Below are 16,342 nucleotides of genomic sequence, written 5' to 3'. Positions count from 1 at the left end.
GCTTGTACTTCCGTGTTAGGTGGTACACAGTATAGAATAAAAAAAGGACGCCACAAACAAAAACAAAACAATAACTTCACTTACAATTTTCACAAAACAATAAAGTACAAAGAAGCAAAAAGAATGTTCGTCGAAATGATCATAGGTGGTGGTTGCATAGCATAGAATACTTCTTTTCCTTAGTCATAAATAGGCTAATAATGAAAGGAGATTTATTGTTTATATACAATACAATACAAATACACTGTATTGCACCAAAATAAAAAAAAAAGAAATAATTACAAATAGACTCTTAACTAAGTAAATGGCAAATGGCGGCCTTATCGCTTAAAGCGATTTCTTCCAGACAACCATAAAGTGAGGAAAAATGTAATGTTTATTTATTGTTACTGTACTTATACTTTTATGAATTGTATCATAATATATAGTATACCTATGCACACACCAGTACATATTCCGTTACGTTCATAATATACATATATTTTTTTATCTTTGGTTAATTTAGCTATCCCTTTGAAATATGGAACTTTTATCGAAAAAGTTTCTCTGCGCATTTCCCGACGCTCTTTTGCAAGTTAATCAAGGTATTAAAAAAGCAGCTTATAGCTATTCATTACATAAGTATCTATTTAATTTCCATACCCTTCGCGTTCATTAACATTTTATAATACTTACATTATAAATAATTTACACTACGTACTTTTTTCTTCATTTGCTTGGTTACTTTGCTCATCTTGCGATGGATATACATACTTCTGACTAGCTAAGATAATAATATGTTGTCATAAATTATTTGATTTTTTGTAGCTATCAAATGTTTTTCAAAGAATTACCTATAGGTAAGTCGTCAATAATTAGTCATCGAGGAAAGTCTCTAAATATAGGGTTGAAAAGGTCGTAAAAAAAATATATAAATAAAACACCCTTACGCGTACAAGTCTCGTAAAATAGAGGTGGGTTGCCGAACCCTTCTCAATTTTCGCACGTCGTCTGAACAACGTCCTTTAAATAACAGAAACCTAAAAGAGTAAGAAATATTTATAACACTGACAAATAAGGTAAGTAAATACAACGACAGTAGACAAATGTTCCATGTCGCGGTAAAAAAGATGTCACCTTTTATGTTGAGAAAACGGATAGCTCGTAATTTTGCAAAAGGCCTTTGAACGACTACATAAGATTCATTCAAAAACACCGTTCACACGTTTTTCACCGTCAATATCTCCCGTTAACACGCTTCGGTGATGTTAGAACGGGCCCACGCATTTAGGGACCCACAAATGTGCCCTAAATATTAAGGACATCTTACAAAACGAGGCCTTAAAGTTTGCACCGAATTTTCCAACTACCATTACCTGATACGTTTCCAACAAAATAATCCTCGTTTGAATGAACATCAGATTGAAGTTTGCAAACGAGTTTACTTTAGCTTTTTTACTTATGTACTTAAATATTATTATTTGTTTTATTCAATGAAATATCGGAGACATCTACGTTTTGGAAATAAATTTAATGGACTGTAGCGTAAATCTCTAGGATTCAAAGCCTATTCAAAGATAAATTGGATAGTTTTGGATAAAGATGGGGCCTCATTTTGTCGGGCTATCGGGTCCACAATTACATAACTGCTCATACTTATCTTCATTTATCACGGCAAGCAATAAAGACGTGAACCGGCGATATATTCCTGTCGAGCCTTCCATATTGTAGTTAATGATACTGTTCGAATGATAGGGCTTTGCGAATTGTAAACGTGATGTGATGGTTTCACACGAAGGCTGTGAAAACACATGTTTGTTTAGTTTGTGACAGAGCGGCCTTATGTGCAATTTGAAAGGGAATGTAAAATTAATATCGGCCTAATTATAAAAGCTTTCGTGTGACACAATGTAAATTCAACTTTAAGTACCTATGGTTTAAACATCGAGCCAGCCTATGGTCTTTGTATTTTTGCCCATGTACAAATTAAAACCGTCTATTTTTATCTCGGAGAAATTATAAACGAGAGTTGTCTTTGGGCTAGCACTACATTTTTTTTTGACACTTTTTTGTGTAGATGAAGTAAACCTCTATACAGAATGTTATTGAGACCGTAACGAAAACTTTGAGGGATGATTCAGACCTTGATTCGAAGTTGATATCAAGTGAAATTTTCTGTCAAAAAGGTATGGAACTGAAAATAATTTAAAAAACACTAACATTTTCATTAATTTTCCGACAGGAAATTCCACTTGATATCCTGTCCTGTATCCTGCCGGAAAATTCATGAAAATTTTAATGTCTTTTTTTTAAACTATTTTCAGTTCCATACGTTTGCGACGGAAAATTCCACTTAATATCAAATTCAACTCATAATCACCCCTCGAAGTTTTCGTTACGATGTCATTAACACCATGTATAACTCGAATTATATAAACTCCATACAATAACTGATTTAAATATGAACACATTTCGAGTATTTCAACGAAATACTCGGGGTCATAAATGTAACCTGGAATAAAGTAAAGTTTTATCTTTGGTTGGAATTTTTTATTAAACAATGGAAGTAATTATTAAGTTATTTACATTGTTTTAAGTTTACGCGGTTATTATCATAATTAAAACACATAATAACGGGTTCTTACCGCGTTTAAATGGGGATATGAGACTCCCGATATTTCGACACTGTTGCAAGTGCCATGATCACGGGATGACTGATGAGATTGGAGTGGAGTAGGTAGATCCATAATTTTCTACGGGCAGACATATCTGTCTACCCTCTTTCTTTGCCGCTTGTTTATGTTTTTGATATCGGAATGTTCGGAACCATCTGAACTCGCACCAAACTCACTACGACAAACCGCACTCACTGTGTCCTCACGTTTTTTCACCACATTAGGCCGTTTCAAGCTTTTTACAACACCTACTACTACTAAGTCTACATTTAAACGCGGTAAGAACCTGTTATTATGTGTTTTAATTATTAAGTTGTTCGGAAATTAACGAAGAAAATATATTTCCTTATTTTACCTACTTGTTTTATGTCAAACAACAGCAATAAATAAATAGATCAGAACGACCTACAAACTTAACAAGACCTCATTTATTTAAAGAGTATTTTTGCAGTATTATAACTCTAAAAAAGAACATCTTCTAACGGATTTTTTCTTTAAGTATCTACGAGAAGAAACACTAGCAAAGGTTTAACAACTCGTAAAGGCAAACGTTACTTTTATATATTTTATAAAACCGCTTTGTTTTATTTTTTCATTTAGGTGGGTTCAATGACATCGCGTACAGAGTGTAACATTTTTAGGATTTCGTTTAGAGACGGGACCATATTACTAAGTCTACACCTGTCCGTCTGTCTGTCCGACCTTACAAGGGTCGTACCTTTGAACTGTTTAAATAATCACTAACTATATTACTATATATTAATACTTACAAACGTGTTAGTATTGTATAATTCTGGAGGACTAACAAATTAAATTATGTTGAGTCAAAAGTTCTTTTTTCAGTTTTTGTTTGTTTTACTTTTTCCTCGCTATTTGTTGCTGTAAGGTCAAAGTAACTAGTTAGTATTTTACGATTTATTACACGCAAAGTACACGACGGTGACGATGGTTCCAGGTTTTGGAGGATCAGAAGAAAAGGAGAAATGATTGAGGTTTAACTCCATTCACGCGACTTTTTGAATCGCCTGCACTCATGTTACGTTCGAAAATATATACCCATTTAGCATAGCACATCAGAACTTGTCATTTGCAAGATGAGACGGATACTTTTCGCAAGCGAGTGATTCATAAATAGGGCCCTTACCGCTCTCGTATCGGACTATACAGTTACGAACGACAATGCCTCGCAGACACTGCTTAAATCGTCTTCAGTAGATGGACGAGACATATGTTAATAATGATGCGTATTACCTATTTCGGTTAGCGTTTTACCACAGTTTCGACGACCCGATTACTCTAGCCATGGAGGCGGCCAATCAGTTCGCGACTCCTAACATTTCAGGACCCCAATACCGATTCCGCCGGCGTGGTCGACGATTTCCCTCAATCAGCGCTTATCACTCCCCACTAGGGTCGTTTCATTCGTTCAAATATTTTTCCTGTCAGACCAACGCTCTGAGCCGAGGTTCGAGCCCAACTGGGCACCCTCAGAACTGTTGTCTTAAACGTTGTACCGGGTGAGAGCCTTCAGCGCTCCCCATTTGTCAAGGTAGTTAATGCCATCTGCGGAAAATCTACAACAAGACACGTAAAAAAAAACCACAGTTTCACGTGATGTTAAGTAAAGAAATACATAAATATAGTTATCTATGAGGTAGTCAATGTATAGATTGCAATGTTCGACTTTACCCTTTACTTCCAGCTACTTGATACGGCCCTTGTACAAAGACCTTAATGATCGAGCGACATGAAAGCACAAGCTATAAATAAATAGGCATCAGATTAAATAACGTGGAAAAAAAAGAGTGAACGTACCCGTAAAGGGTTGATAAAGGCTTATCATTATATGTTAATTAGCGTAGGTACTTACTAGCTTCAAAGCTGTTCTGGCATCAAAAACCATAGAACACGTTCAGCTACTTATCTTCCCAAACATTTCGTTAACTCTGACAGAGAGATTGGGACCTTTCTAACATGATAGGCAATTGTTATGGGAGACATGTTGATCCCTTATGTCATGTACGGTTCATGAAATGTGTTCGTTGGTTTGGAGCTTTGCTTAAAAACGACTAGGTTGCTACAGCAAATACAAATATAAAAAAAACGTAATATGGTACAGTCGCAATAGCAAAAATTGCCCGAAAAATTGGAAAGCTCGGAAAAACTGTCATTCTTCCATGGGACTTCGAACGAGAACGATTTTTTTTGTACAGAACATCGCGTATTTAATTGACTTCTACTATATGCCCAGAATAGCGCTACAACATCAAACTTTAATATAATATATCCCGATTAATAATCCGCAAATGAGTACCGTATCTGTACAACATGCTGCCCGTCGTCATAAGAGAGGAATCTTGTGTAAATCTTTATTTAAACATCTTATACAAAACATCTCTTTGCTATAAGTTAACTGTGTTTTCCATACGCAATATTTTTAAGCGAACTCCACTCCCACAGCCAAACGTATTTAAAAAAAGGAATTGGTTTTGTGGATTTTATTGTATTAGCAAATTTTGTTTCTTTATGAAAACATAAACATTTTACTAACTTATTTTGCCTATTATTGTGTCTATTACGCTTTCACGCGAAAGTTACTAAGCCGGTTGATATAGAATAGACCATAGCTTTTAAATTACGTCCTACCTACTACGCCGGTCACAGGCATTCCCTCAAAGAATGGAGCATACATAGTTACAAGTCAAATTACGTAGAGGTGGAAATATTTATTCCAACGGGCAATAATCGAAACCCACGCAGATAGAGTAAGATTATACAAGGTGTAACTGACATCGTAACGAATACAGAGGAGAATGATTCAGCTCATTATTCTGAGATATTATTACGTGGAATTTTTCATCGTAAAAGCATAAATATGAAAATAATTAAATAAAACATGTTTTTTGCGACGGAAAATTCCACTTAATATTAACTCAGAATCAGTCTGAATCATCCCCCTCAGTATTCGTTACGATGTCACTAACACCATGTATATAAAAATAGTGACGGAAAAAAAATATCTTGACTTCAAAGTACAAAGTGCGTTCGAAAAATAACAACATTACTCATTTGAAATGCGTACGCGTACAGCGCATAATATCTTATCAATTTACGTTTATTAACTTCATTTCCTGAAGGAACTCGTTTAGCAAATAATATTTCAAGGCTTTTCATAGCGAGTGAAGTTATTATTATTGACTGAGTACTTCAAAGGCCAAATATACTTTGACAATTTGCGGGAGCAAAGAAATCAATTGATGGTATGTATTCAACCAAAAGCATCGTGAGTTCTTTGATGTGTCAAGTTGACTCTTAGACGAAACCTTAAAAGGTAGGAGAGTGAAAGTTATTTATAAAGAAACGTGTGTACTGTGTATATCAAATTCAGTAAAATCAGCAACTTGCAGATATCTTTCTATTTATCGTTACCTTATAAGAAAATCGTCGTAACTGCAATTTCGCAACATTCTTCTTCTATCGTGTGGGTTGTGAGGTGGAGTACCAACCCCATCAACCCTGGTGTCATGGTTGCTATTGAGCCGCCAAAGGCCCAACAACACAACAACATGCAACATTAATCTCTTTAGAATGAGTTTATGTATGTGTCCTCTCAATTTTTAAGCGGAACGAAATTAGAATATGCGTTTTGAAGTTTCGTTGAAGAAAACCAAATCAAAATGTATTTTTTCAAAAACGCGCTAACGTGGTATTCACTATAAGACGATATAATGAATTTGTAGTATAAAAATATGTGAAGTATATACGTGAACAACAGACAGAGAGATAACCTACTTAACACGTTGATGGACAAAAAGGTAATAACTGTCGTTACTTAAGGTACTAAATCTAAACAGAACTGCTATGCACGTCGTTATAAATTTTGCAGTAACCCCGTCGGAACGGTTAACACTGTCTAATAACATAGGTATAATTTCTGTGTATAACGTCGTCGACGCTATAGCCGTTTGTGTTACTATACTGGGTGTTAGTGACATCGTAACGAATACTCAGGGGGATGATTCAGACCATGATTCTGAGTTAATATCAGGTGGAATTTTTCGTCGCAAAATTCATGTTTTCTTTTTAGTTTTTTTAAATTATTTTCAATTCTATACTTTTGCGAGCGAAAAATCCACTTGATATTAACTCAGAATAATCAGCTGAATCATCCCCCTCAGTATTCGTTACGATGTCACTTACACCCCGCACAAGTACATACAGTAGCCATACAAGTAGGTATGGGTGTTAGTGACAACGTAACGAATACTGAGGGGGATGGTTCAGACCATGATTCTGAGTTGATATCAAGTGGAATTTTCAGTCTGAATATTCATGAAAATTTTAGTGTTTTTTTTATTATTTTCAGTTCCATACTTTTGCGACGGAAAATCCCACTTGATATCATAACAGAATCATGGCCTCAATCACCCCTCAAATTTTTCGTTACGATGTCACTAACACCCTGTATATATTTACTAATCGATACCAGTACCGACAGAACGATCACGTCCGTCTATACAAAATACATATGTCAAAACATGGTGAAAAACAGACCATCAACGTGTTAAAGACTATTCTATAAGTAGTCGTCACTCAAACACAGATGCTACTGGAGCATACTCCACCACTCTGCTGCAATGCGGGTTGGTGGAGGTGGTTTTACGGCTAATAGCCGGGACCAACGGCTTATCGTGCCCTCTGAAGCACGGAATCATCTTACTTTTTCGGACAATCAGGTGATTCAAGCCTTATTTATTCGTAGGATGCTACTCATTATATCTCCTACTTTATTGTGTTTAGGGATACAAATCACTACTGACGCGATAATCAGCGCTTATTTAGTAGGTATTCTTCAGCGCCTTAAACACGAAACCAAGACTTTTACAGAAAAAAACTTACCACATACTCCAGGCAAGAAGTTATGTAAATCTGAAACAAATGTGTAAAAAGGTATAAGTATAAAATAGATACTTAGATTTTTTATGTTTCTGTTTCACGACGAGTCAAATTTTAATGATATCAAAGTTATTGAACATTTATAATATTTTTTTATAAAAATAATAATTACTGAAACGAAAATTACGGTTCAATTATCTAAAAATGTAATAATAAATTAAGTGAAAATAAAACTTAACAAAGCACCTTTTTCCTTTTATGGACTATTTTAGATATTAGATTTATATATTTATATATTATATCAGAATCATTTATTCACCGTAATTTAATTATCATGGATAAACTTGTTGAAGGTCAATGTAACATTTTTGAATCTACGTCATTTCGTATGGTGTTATGGCTGAGAAAAAGAAGTGACAAGAAACTGCAACAGCAACACATCTTTTAAATCAATGTAAGTATACATTACAAGCTATTTAATTACTAGGGGAACACATTTTAATACCTGTCATGGTAAACATTAATCTTATAATAAGCTTTTTTTTACATAAAGCTAGCTCATGTGAAATGAGCTTTAAATTTATTATCTGATAAATTCAAAATATTACCTGGTATTAAATTTCATTGTAAAAACAAATATACATAAACCCGTAAAAAGATGAATTTAATTAACTTAATCAAAAATTTTGAATAGCAATTATAGCCCTGTCTGTTACACGTGAATCGTATTAAAATAAATCTAGTCGCGGTACAAAATAATTGGCATCATTAATGTGGATTACTTACCTAAATAAAATAAATAAATATTTTGCTTTGGTAATCTTTATTAATTGAAATAACTCCCCCAGGGGGTTGCACGTGCTACATGTTATGTATCGTGCCATATGCGAAAAATTTTAATGTCAGGGGCTACGACTAACATCCGCAGCTGTAGTGTCCTCTTTGATTGGCATCGCTCCTATCCACCACCTTTATGTTCTAGCAGTCTTCCTTACAACCGCCATAGATTAAGAAATAATAATACGTACTTATAGAATCTACACTTTCCACTCCGCGCATCGTATTGGCTGGTATTGGTAGCTGCGTTAGAGTTACCTCATTCCCCCGCTGGGTCTCACTTTAATCTAAATGACCGTGAACCGTTAAAGGAGTAAGGGAGCGCGCGCTGATTATCTGTCTCGCTCGGCAAATAGAAAGAACGAGATATTAGTATGGAGTGTCCGTGCTGTGCAACCGTTCCAGAATCACTTTCAAACCTCCAAACCCTTCAAAATGTTGTTTTTGCTTATCAGTCCCATGGCGGCGCGCGACCGAACCCGAAATCCGTTCAGTCATTTTAATGAAAGTTCCGTCAGTGAAAACTATTATATATAACATAACGTAACGAATACTGAGAGGAATTATTCAGACCATGATTGTAAGTTGATATCAAGTGGAATTTAAAAAAAACATCAAAATTTTCATGATTTTTCCGACAGGAAATTCCACTTGATATTAACTCAGAATCATGTCTGAACCATCCCCTTCAGTATTCGGTACGATATCATTTACACCTGTATACCTACCATTGAGGAGCTCGGTGGCGCAGCGGTAAACGCGCTCGGTCTGCGATTGTTGAAGTAAAGCAACTTTCGCAGAGGCCGGTCATAGGATGGGTGACCACAAAAAAAAAATCATCTCGAGCTCCTCCGTGCTTCGGAAGGCACGGTAAGCCGTTGGTCCCGGCTGCATTAGCAGTCGTTAATAACCATCAATCCGTACTGGGCCCGCGTGATGGTTTAAGGCCCATCTCCCTATCCATCCATAGGGAAGGCCCGTGCCCCAGCAGTGGGGACGTTAATGGGCTGATGATGATGATGATGATGACCTACCATTACAACGTTATAAAAGTTCAAGGTTTTAATGCTGCAGAAACTATTCAAGTGTGCGCGTATTAACCCTTTCGAGTCTTTACCTTACATTTACAAGAAGCAAATAAAAATTACAAGCGAGAAGTATTTTCATCGCTCTTTCATATCAACGGCCGGGCCTCTATCCCGCGAATACTATCTACATACATAAACGTGAATGTCTCATCCTTGGAATTAGAACCTTGTGATAGGTACCGAAATGCAGTGTGAGGAAGATCTGACAAGCTAAGGGTGGTGAGATATCTCAACACGGAAATTTCAGGCTTGCTACTAAAAAAATAGGTATATACTTAACTCTTTACGGTGCGCCGCTCCAACGTAAAGATCATCATCATCATCAATTTAAGAGCCACGCTCTTGTCGGTGTAGCATTTTCCATTCCAGTGTTTACTGGAATGGAAACGTAAAGATGTGCCACCCTTATTCTTTCACAACATAGATATTCGGATATCATGTTATTCAATTTTAAAACATACAATAACGAAACCGTTTCAAGGCAAACAGGACCTTTAGTAAATGAAGTAAATAACAAAAGGTAAAAAAACGATACAGTCAAAAATTTTTATTTGAAGCAATTATGAAAGGTAAGCTTGCTGCCTTTGTACAGGAAAATGTATTAGACCTTTTCAGCTGGACATTTTATCCATTTTTACGTAATTGAGTGTACTTTGTTTACAGTTTATTAAATCACTGTGGTGATGTGTGTCACCGATTTGCTTCTCAAACGGCGAGCGCCAGTTCGAAACACGGTACCAGACTTGCAACAATGGGTTATTATTTATCTTAAGTGCAATTTTGACTAATACGTGCAACGGTAACCGCACCTGTTTTTGCATCGTGTGGAAACATTTTCGGAAAACTCGGTCCGTTTTTTGTTCATTACCATTTTCGTCTCGCTTTGATGATTACTCAAAGATTACCTACAGCAAAAAATCCAAATTCACAAATAAAAATTGTCTCTTTCGGAAACAATGCCAACATTAGATGATGAAAAAACCGGCACGATTTTCTGCGACTTTTGTTATTTGAAACAAGGATGTCTGGGAATCAAAAGGATTCCCTTTGATATGCTAAACAGGACAATCACAGGATTTAACCTCTCGTTTAGACATTTTAGGATTCGAGAGTCCTTAATACTTCTAAAAATAAACATGAATTATTTACCGTTCACCCCAACACAAGAAACAAATGTAACAAAATGTTGCTTTATATTATTCTTTTCAGATAATCATGCCTGTTAACGGCCTCTTTGTAGGTAGACTTTCAAAACTATTACAAGCTGCAGTAGAATTTCAAAATGCGAATAAAGATTTTCGAACTCAGAATATAAACTACTTAATTAAAATGAGTTAGATTCAAGTGATGCTCATAAAAATTAAAAACCTGTTAAAAACTTGAAACAGAAGGAATTGCTTTTAGTGTGATCTATGCTATGCTCGTTATTATTTAAAAAACGATCTCCGTGGTCCAGTGGTTGAGCGTTGGGCTCACGAGCCGGATTCCCCGGGTTCGAATCCCGGTGGGGACATATCACAAAAATCACTTTGTGATCCCTAGTTTGGTTAGGGCATTACAGACTGAACTCCTGCTTGCCCGAAAGTAAGATGTTACGTGCTTCAGAAGACACGTTAAGCCATTGGTCCCGGTTGCTACATACTGACGTAAGTATGTCGTCGTTAAATGAGCCATGTGAGAGGCCTTTGGCAGCTCAATAATAACCCTGACACCAGAAATAATGATGAAGTTGGTAATCCACCACACAACCCACACGATAGAAGAAGATATAAATATATATATATATATATATATATATATATATATATATATATATATATATATATATATATATATATATATATATATATATATATATATATATATATATATATACTACTACTACTACTACTTAGCGCAGCATAATATTTCTCTCGCCATCCAACGGGGCAACGCTGCGAGCGTGATGGGCACGTTCGGTCGAGAGATGATAAAAGGGAGCATCTTTAATTGAGCTTTTTAATTTTGTTTTAGTAGTATAGTTTTAATTATTATAAATGATTTGTAAATAAATGTTGATTATATAAATGCCATCATTAAAATATGTTTTGTTCGTTGTACGTTGCGTCCATAAAATAAAATTTTGTTTATTGTACATTTTGATGCCATTTGGTAATATAGGAAAAACCTGTCTAAAACACAGCTGTAAGTACTGTTTGTTTTTTGAATAGCAGCAAATATAAATACCGAGAACTTTTCTGCCATTCCCCACACACGAAAAGTGAATTCCTTATTATGTTTCTTTTCACCGTTCCTTTTGACTTTGACTTTGTTTTGATCGTTTTTTACGTTAAAATAAGTTCAAGAAACATCATAGAAACCATAAAATTGTTGCCTTTATCCGTCAGTAATTCGACCTTCTCAAGACAGATTCTGTTGAGATTGCATACGTATGAAATGAACGAGAAAGCAAGAACATTATGAGCATATTGAACGAATCTGACATATAAAAAAGCAATAGAACATACTGAAGAAAATGACAAGTATATTTAAAAAACAAAACTTAGGACGACCAAGGAGGCCGTCGTTAACAGATTCGTTTATATTTAACAGCCGCCGTGGTCTAGTGGTTAGAGCGTTAGGCTCACGATCTGGAGGTCCGGGTTCGATTCCCGATGGGGACATTGTCGAAATCACTGTGAGACTGTCCTTTGTTTGGTCAGGACTTTTCAGGCTTGAATCACCTGATTGTCCGAAAAAGTAAGATGATTCCGTGCTTTGGAGAGCACGTTAAGCCGTTGGTCCCGGCTATTGGCCATAAAAACCCCTCCACCAACCCGCAGTGGAGCAGCGTGGTGGAGTATGCTCCATACCCCCTCCGGTTGATTGAGGGGAGGCGTGTGCCCAGCAGTGGGACGTATATAGGCAGTTTATGTTATGTACTCGAGTAAGTACTAAACTATCAACTGCTCTCAATTATACATCAATTATTACAAAAGGAGTTTACGAGTTACAATTCAGTTACCATAGGATCGAGCCGACCAAAGTTGTGAGTAAGACAGAGTCAAAGTTTGAAACTTCGTAATAAGCAAGGTATGCGGAGAGCAACGACCAACTAACAACTAGACAGTAGCCTTGGTAACCAGTCAACTTCGGATATTCCGGATTAGACTTTAATCTGTTAGTAAATACTAGTTAGATACGAGACATACTAAGCCTAAGTTGGTAATGTAACGTTGCTCGCTGTGTCAAAGCTGGTCTTCCGTGTTTAAGTTGACAGGCTAACTTTTTGTCATTATTCTTGTATCTGCCTAGCCTGTAGACTTAATAATTACATACCGACGTATTTGAGATATATTGTTTAAGCCCTTTCACAGCGCTGTGTCGCAGGTTCTAAGTTGGTTTACAGTAAATAACCTAGTTCTAAATGCTAAGAAAACGAAGTGTATTAAATTTGTTCTACCAAACGTAAAGAAAGTAAATAATAACATTAAAATTAACGATGAGAAACTAGATTTTGTTGAACACACAGTTTTCTTAGGAATTACTGTAGATTCAAAACTTCAATGGGGCCCACATATTGTATCACTAGCGGGCAAGCTAAGTTCAGCAGCATATGCCGTCAGAAGGATCCGACAACTCACAGATGTACCCACTGCTAGACTTGTCTACTTCAGCTACTTCCACAGCATAATGTCTTACGGTATTTTGCTGTGGGGTCGAGCCGCTGATGTAGAAACTATTTTCATCATTCAAAAAAGAGCAGTTCGCGCTATTTATAAGCTGCGTTGTCGGGACTCTTTGAGGGAGCTGTTTAAAGAAATAAATATACTGACGGTCGCAAGTCAATATATATATGAAAACATTATGTATGTACGTAAAAACTTATCTCTCCTTCCGAGAAACTGTGAAAGGCATACTTACAATACAAGAAATAAACATAAAATTGCTATTCAAAATTCTAGATTAAGTAAATTAAATTCATCTTTTTTGGGGTTATGTATACGTTTTTACAATAAAATACCAGATAATATTTTAAATTTGTCAGAAAATAAATTTAAAGCTCACGTGAAGCTTACTTTATGTAAAAAAGCTTATTATAAGATTAATGACTACCTAAATGATAAAAATGTCTGGTATTGAATGTGTTCCTCTAGTTATTAAATAACTTGTAATGTATATCCTCATTGGTTTTTAAAAGATGTGTTGCTGTTGCAGTTTCTTGTCATTTCTTCTCCTCAGCCATAACACCTTGCGAAATGACGTAAATTCAAAATGTTACATTGACCTTCAACAAGTTTATCCATGATAATTACGTTGAATAAATGATTCTGATTTCTGATTTCTTGAAAACCAAGACGATGTAATTGAAAAAAGAATATATATATATATATATATATATATATATATACGTCATCAATTTATGCCATATAGAAGGCGCCAAATTACATTTTGTATAACGTCACATAGCTTTTAACTAGCGGATAATTAGGTATAAAACGAATACTAAACAATACTACGGTTAAAATATAGTTCGTCCCATGAAAGGAGTTCCGCACCTGCGGTGTTGCACATCTGAATAGAATTATTATGATTTGTTAAATTACTTCCATTATATTGCGTATTTTAAACCTTAAGTCTTCGAAGACAAAGAAGAAGGCTGTTGGAAACATTAAAATATTAACTGGCAATTATTAAATTCTTATTAATAAGTGGTAACACTAAAGTTGTGTATGGCATACTGCCCTACCGAAGCGTGACGAAGCACGCATAATAAATATTGTAGTTTTTTAAAATAATAATAATAAAACTCAATAAAACATTGTTCTCCCAAAAAGGAGATTAAGTTTTCGCCATCGGTACCACCACACCACGACGGGAGACATATCCACTTACAGTGTGACATAGGCCGTACAAAGGCAGATATTAAAAGATTGAAACTGATAAGATTAAAAACATAGTCGGTATTTTGTAGTAAATAGTAATAAATTATATTTTTTAGGAACAAAACCTTTGATAAAACTGTTTAATCTAATTAAAGTAACTATGTAATCTTTAGCCAGTAGACAGTAAATTCAGTCCTGGCTAGAAACGTCCGACTAAATGCAATCGAATGAATTGAAACAAATTAACGAGAAATAAAGAAGGAAACTTTTTACAAGCGTGCTAATAACATTCCATTAGACTTTGATTACGTCGGAATGGAAGTACAATTACGTTTCAATAGAATTTTTTAAGACTAAGAAACTTAAATCTTTCATTCAAGTGATAATAATATTGCACGGACACTTTATACAAAAATCTTCTGTACGTAATTTTAACCCTTATTCTATGGTATTGGTCACTAGGAGCAGCATTTGGCATTAAAAGTATACGTTATAAGTACCTACTTATACCTATAAAGTTAAGTACTACTTATGCTTATGTACCTACATAAGCATAGTGCATAATGGGGACAATCGGGCACGGCGCGCTCTGCGGTAGTCTGTTTAAGGTTCCGAACTAAGATGGAGAACCTTTATGGTGAGAGTATGGCGACCGGTCAAAAAGTCCCCCCTGTTACTAAACGTCAGTCAGACGTTTGAGATTTAGGCAAACATTGCAAGAAAACTGTAGCGTGTTTTTGTTAAGTCAAGAAGAATAAAAACTACTAGGATAACTTTGTAGGTGGCAGCACTGCTGAGTGTGCCTAAATTGTGACAGTTCTCCATATTGTCCAGTTAAAATTTGTGGGGCAACAAGGAGTGTATCCCGCCTAAAGGATGAGTTACAAAAAATAAAAGCAGCCAGATGGATAAAGGTTTTGATTGAAAATAAGTTTTTCTAAGTTTTCTTTCTGATCTTTAGGGAATAAATATAACTGTATGATTTTCCAGTTAAACGCTGTGCAACTAGTTATAGTGTATAAACCTACCCAAAACAATATTTTGCCTACTCAAATAGTATGAGGAACTGTCAAAATTTAAGAACACTCAACAGTAGCGACACCTGATGGGAGAAATAGGCAGTTTTTATCCTCATTAATGAATGCTGTCTGAGGCAAATCTATGTCACAACAATAAATACACATATGCGTATGTGTGTGTGCGTATAACGGATATAAACTAGAGTAGTATCGCAAAAATATCACATTTTGGATAGTTTTTTTACCACCAGCAATCGGATCAGCCGAAATGTACATTTTTTATTGAACTGTTTTTTTTAACTTGTACGTTTCAATAATAAAAACTGTATTCTATTTTCGTCGTCAAAACATTGTCATCATTTGTTTACCGTGACTTCGTGGATGGGAACTGGGAAGCCTTATTCATTCAGACTGTTTCATCCAATATGGCAGTGAAGCTGCCTTTTTCTCCCATCAGGTGTCGCTACTGTTGAGTGTTAATAAATTTTGTCAGTTCCCCATACTATTTGAATAAACAAACATTATTACTTTGGTTATATTTTTACACTATAAGCATTTGCGCAGCGTTTAACTGCTAAATCATAGTGTTATATTTATTCCTCACAAATCAGAACGAAGAAAACTTATTTTCAATCAAAACTGCTTTTTTCCAATTCTTTTTCGTAACTTATCTTTCAGATGAGGTAAAATGTTGCTATGTAAACCGTGGGGTTGCTAGAGCAAAAAAAAATGCAATATTTGGCAGCCCGTTGATATGAAGCGAAAAACCAGCAGCGCACATGCATGTCAGCATGTGGCATCCCTAACTATTAAAAAAAGATAATTAAAGATTATTGGGAATCGTTTAATCGCCAGCATTGAGAAGATTGTCTTAGAATCGTATAACAGGGAAGGTTAACCCTTAATTGAGGTTATATTAAGGATAATGATTGGCTCGCAAAATATGGGGCACTTGCCCTGGTTAGAGATTACCGAGCCCATTT

General features: G+C 35.5%; 2 protein-coding genes across 2 annotated transcripts in view; both read right to left on the bottom strand.

Annotated features, from left to right (window-relative positions):
* The window catches only part of LOC126371088 (uncharacterized), a 421,730-nt gene that overhangs the window by 156,762 nt on the left and 248,626 nt on the right, over window positions 1-16,342 (bottom strand). The gene's annotated exons all lie outside the window — the stretch shown is intronic.
* LOC126371078 (alkaline phosphatase-like) overlaps window positions 1-16,342 on the bottom strand; it is a 110,115-nt gene that overhangs the window by 60,684 nt on the left and 33,089 nt on the right. Inside the window, exon 2 of the mRNA XM_050016268.1 lies at window positions 7,554-7,583. The gene's annotated coding sequence lies outside the window, so the exon portion shown is untranslated. The remainder of the gene's footprint in view (window positions 1-7,553; window positions 7,584-16,342) is intronic.

The sequence above is a fragment of the Pectinophora gossypiella genome, chromosome 12 (genome assembly GCF_024362695.1).
Source record: "Pectinophora gossypiella chromosome 12, ilPecGoss1.1, whole genome shotgun sequence".
NCBI classification, from domain to species: Eukaryota; Metazoa; Arthropoda; class Insecta; order Lepidoptera; family Gelechiidae; genus Pectinophora; species Pectinophora gossypiella.
The sequence above is the reverse complement of the archived record's forward strand: the minus strand, read 5'-3'. Positions and strand labels throughout refer to the sequence as shown.